Source organism: Sycon ciliatum, chromosome 3, assembly GCF_964019385.1.
Source record: "Sycon ciliatum chromosome 3, ocSycCili1.1, whole genome shotgun sequence".
NCBI lineage: Eukaryota > Metazoa > Porifera > Calcarea > Leucosolenida > Sycettidae > Sycon > Sycon ciliatum.
The window spans coordinates 34,633,735-34,638,939 of record NC_088645.1 but is presented as its reverse complement, the minus strand read 5'-3'; the positions used below and the strand labels follow the sequence as shown (position 1 = coordinate 34,638,939).

Below are 5,205 nucleotides of genomic sequence, written 5' to 3'. Positions count from 1 at the left end.
TTGAATCCTACCTGACTTCTTGACGCGACTCAAACTTGCCAAAGTCACTAAATCAACGTCAACTACAATAATCAAGCCACATATCTGCGACGTCACAAGGGTGCTGGCAAAAGTTCTGCTGTACGGCGGCGGGCTTCGCCCGCCGCCGTGCAGCCCAATACGTGGCTCAAATACCTGATTTTTTGGACTTGGAGCAAAATTCTGCACACTTTCATGTGTTTCCATAATACGACAAGTTGCGCAAGGTCTGCTCACATTCAAATACAGTTCTGCCAACAAATGACAGCGTGCAACAAAAAAATCTTTCCTTGCCAGGGGCCATAACTCTTGAACGGCCGGTCAGATCGGGACACAATTTTCAGAGAATTTGCAGCTATTCATGCTCTTTCAACTGACGTAGCACTCAATATGAATTTACAAATTCGATTTTTCAGCGAATTTTTGGGTAGTCTGCCACCTTAACTGAACAGTGTCCCTGAACATCTCAGCAAGTTATTGGTTTACTTTCGCACGAGACACTCGCAATGGCATAGTACTTCCCAGAGCTTTGTCAACTATGCTTACCAAATCTCCTATTTTCTCTGCATACTCGTATTGGCCCCAGCTGCCCATGAAAATGAAAGCAATATCCAATATTAGACAGTTCATAGACCATGTTAAATGTCATGCCACCTTGTAGGCAGGCTCGCCTCTTTTGCTAGCTTATCTCGCCGTTCCCAACCACGGTCAACACAGTGATAAAATTTCACCCCGCTGATGCATTCTTTTCTTTCTTTCTTTTTCATTCGCTGGTAGCAGAGCGCTAACCCAGAAACAGCTTGGTAATCAACACATAGCTAGGAATAGACATGCATCAATAGTCACAGGTGACAGTAAACAGACCTGGACAAATAGTCTGGAATTTGATTCCATTTGCACATTAGTGGTAACCAATTATGCCGTTCAGACAAATCTGGAAACTGGCATGCCCCTGATGGCGTGGTCTGCTGGCTAGAGTACAGCAGTATGGTTGCTTGTCTAAATAGATGACATTGCTGGAGGCGTGGAAGACACTTCCTATATGCAGTCTGCTTGGTCCTCAGTACCTTCAGTGCCAGTTTTTTCTAGTTTTCATCTCTTCTCGCTCCACATACACCGACATAACGACATGGACCCAGACAACAGCGACAGGAGCACACAGAGTGATGGTAGTAGGCCGCAGCCAGACGTGAACCGTGATGCAGAAGAAAACTAGGAGCAGCAACAGGGGGACAGACCCCAGGAGGAAAGAATGAGTACATTCAGCTTACATAAAAGAGCCAGGACAAGCACCACTTGGGACCGTCAGATTAATTTCTCTGGACCGAGCCAGCCGGGAAAAAAACCTCGCGCCGACAGACGCACGAATGAGGGAAAAAACCGGGTGTATAACCCCAAGTGGCAACATGGCAGCGTGAAAACAGGCACAACATATCTACAGCCAATAAAGAAATGGAAGAAGATGGGCAGACATGAAGGGTGGGAGGGTGTAGACACTGGTGAGGCACATAACGGGCGAGAGATTATAACATCACTGCTTTGCGTATTATACTGATTCAGGCTGGTCGGACACATCTGTACTTCAGCTTTGGTTGTGCCCTGGTTGTTCAGTGGGAGTCCTGTTCGGCTTACTCATCACTTGCACATGTCCAGAAAACAGTGCGGACTGGCCCTTTTTCAGGGTTTCGTTCTTCGCGTGTACCTCATTGACAATACTGAGTAACGCACCTTGAAGCCCTGCAAAGCGATTGGATTCAGGCTTCTTTCTGGCCTGAAGGGACGGCGATTCACTCGATGGGAACAACGCACTCTGCAACGAATCACTATCACTATCCCTCATCTTCTGCTTAGATCCAGGTTGGTCGGTGGGAGTCAACGTCATTCGTACATATGGGGTAGTAGGCGGCCCTGTTGATGCTCCACCATTTCCAGCACCAGCCATGTTTGGAGGCTGTGCTCGGCCTCTTCCGCGTCCTTTTGGCGGGAGACGACAACGAGCATTCCCCGCAGACTGGAGTTGCCTCTCTTTCAAGGTTTCGTTCTTGGCGTGTATTTCAGTTACAAGGCCGAGTAGCGCACTCCGAAGCTCTGCAAACCGATTGGATTCAGGCTTCTTTCTGGCCTGAAGGGACGGCGACTCACTCGATGGAAATGAGGCACTCTGCAACGAATCACTATCACTATCCCTCATCTTCTGCTTAGATCCAGGTTGGTCGGTGGGAGTCAACGTCATTCGTCCATATGCGGTAGTAGGCGGCCCTGTTGATGCTCCACCATTCCCAGCACCAGCCATGTTTGGAGGCTGTGCTCGGCATCTTCCGGGTCCTTTTGGCGGGAGACGACAACGAGCATTCCCCGCAGACTGGAGTTGTCTCGAGGATATGGTAGAAGTTAGACTTGATGGCTGTGACCCAGTTGATGCTCCAACATCACCATCTGACGCTTGTTTCTACGACATTCAAGAGAAAACAAAGGGCAAAGACAGGCAATTCAGTGACCCAGTCGAAATTCAGTGCATCACTTTACCACATTGGTTGCGATGACGTCATATTGACAGTGATTCTCTTACCCTCATGATATCAGTCAAAACTGTGCAGAACTATGCAGAAGTACTCATAGATTATAATTTATACAGTCATGTACATATCCTGCATTTGCATATAACGCCTTTTTGCATGTGTATTGTTGCGAAAGTACACTGAACAAGACTTTAGTGTACTTTGTATTGTTGAGGCAGCGAAATGGAATAATAAAAACCAAAGCAAACAGGAGTGTGTGTCTGTGTGTGTTTGTGGGTTTGAGTGTGTATGCGCGTGCGTGTATGTGTGTGAGTGTGTGTGTGTGCGTGTGAGTGTATGGTTGTGTGTGTGTGTGTGTGTGTGTGTGTGTGTGTGTGTGTGTGTGTGTGTGTGTGTGTGTGTGTGTGTGTGTGTGTGTGTGTGTGTGTGTGTGTGTGACTGTGTGTGTATGTGTGAGTGTGTCAGTGTGTGTATCTGTTTTGTGTTTTTGTGTGTGGATGTGTGTTACTCTGTGTATGTGTATGTGTATGTGTGCGTATGTGTGTGTGTGTGTGTGTCTATGGTCTGCTATACATACTACTACTGCACACGCATATTGTAGACAGGCATCATTGGTCACATAACCAAACCAAATTTCGGCGTAGAGAGTGGAATACGTGCTGGCATCTACGCTATAGTCATTTCTAGACTTGGACGTGCACACAAGTTGAGCAGGTGCTTATGATGATGGTTACTAGTGGGTGTAGGGTGTGGCACATCAGTGTTGAATTCTCCAAGCACAATAAGTCTACAGTCGCTGCTTGTTACCGCCTCAAGATGCTGGCTGTACAGGTCCCAAAAATGAACAGCAGTACTGGGTGAACGGTACACACTGCACACAACAAATTCCGTGGCCTTTGGCGCTAATACGTACACGGACAAACAAGCACTCCACTCCTGCGTCAGCAACTGGTACTGACACTTAGTGAATGTCAGAATGGACGTAAAGGTAAACTCCACCAACCTGTTAATCTAGGTCTCTGCGGTACAGATTATAGCCTGGAATATGCACGCTGGAGTTAGGTATGCTGCTATCAATATGAGTTTCGTTTTAAATAGATAAGATGTGAATTTTATGAGCATACAAGAGGCGATGGATGTGGTGTATTTTATGGCTAAGACTACATGGGTTGATATGATCAATGGTGTGGTAGCTTACCGTAGGTAGGTCCGGTGCTCTCAGTACGCGAGGAACAAATGACGCTGCATTTGGATTCAGCGGTACGTGTGACTGGGCTAACGCGTTCTTCGACAATAAATTTCTTAGACCTTCAACGCCACGCTCCTATGATTGAACCATGAAAAACAAACAAACGCAAGGAGATCATCAGAATCAACTACATCCGCCTGTGTTTACTCACCCTCAGTGCAGTTATACCAGTTGCTAGCGTCGGAGATACGGATCTACAGTTGCAAGTCGCCTGTGTCGCTGTTCAGTCATCCGGCCAGTTGGTTCTCCAACAGTACACTGATAGTTCATTTGCACTGTAAAATTTGCAGGCCTACTTCCAGTGTAAATGTGAAAAGGGGGCATCGTGAACGTTGCCGTTATACGACTCGCTCTTACAAGTCAGTCTTTATACAATGTCTGGCCTTGGACAATTTATAATTTCATTGCTATCACGTTCGGTCTCATTTTCTCTGTGCTGCGCTGATTAGCCCACAAATTACGCAACAGTTCTGTTCGCAGATTCAGTACAATGTCATGTACATGGAGATGAGCACATTGACCATCTAACTCTAAAACTAGCAAAGAAGTAATACTGCACCAAACTACGTATGGTGCACATTCCCTTTCAAGTGTAAGCACAAGATGGTCATTATCTACATAGTGTCAGTAACCAAGATTATTCATTTACTCATTTAACGCACAAATTACGCAACAGTTTTGTCCGCACATTCAGTACAATGACATGTCATGTAGATGAGCACATTGACTATCTAACTCTAAAACTAGCAAATTAGTAATACTGCACCAAACTCAGATACGTATGGTGCACATTCCTTTTCAACCATAAGCACAAGATGGTCATTATCTACATAGTGTCAGTAACCAAGATTATTCATTTATTCAAAAGCATTCGATCTCGAGGGCACCATGTACCAGATAACTGACACGCAACTGCTAAATATCTTATTGGTGACAACATCTTCCCACGAGCCATTTTGGAACATAAAAATACACGGCAGCAGAGTGCAAGATATGAAGAAGAAAAAAAGCCGAGCCTCAAACTCATGAGAGTCAGATGACGTTTGAATACTCAATAAAAGCAGTCGCTGAGAACCTTGTTTGAAGGAATGAAAATGTACTCACCTGAAGGCGGGGAGGGTCACTGTCACTATTCCGCGGTGTTCTCTTGGATGCGTACATTTCGAAATACCAGGTGCTGACAGAGGGTCTGCTAAAACACTTCTTCGAGGTTGTCACACACGGAGTAAGTTGTAGCTTAGAAAACCGTGATTTCGAGGAATAAAACAGCAGTGAAGAAGGAGTCTTTCAAATTGCAAAGTGCACGTAGATCAGCTCTATATACGCTGTAGATCTACAACAAAACTAGTCTCATGAAACTACAGGTCAGAACTGTAAACAGCTAGTATTGAATCAACACCAAACGTAACCGATTTCTTC

The 5,205-nt window shown here is 45.6% G+C and overlaps 1 long non-coding RNA gene across 1 annotated transcript; it reads right to left on the bottom strand.

The window, feature by feature from the left end:
- Positions 1-2,129: 2,129 nt before the first annotated feature.
- On the bottom strand, positions 2,130-4,936 carry LOC135812706 (uncharacterized). The gene is made up of 3 exons (XR_010552927.1): positions 4,891-4,936; positions 3,736-3,861; positions 2,130-2,467 (listed from the first exon to the last, which is right to left on the bottom strand). It is a non-coding gene; the product is annotated as an uncharacterized LOC135812706 (long non-coding RNA).
- Between the last annotated feature and the right edge of the window lie 269 nt (positions 4,937-5,205).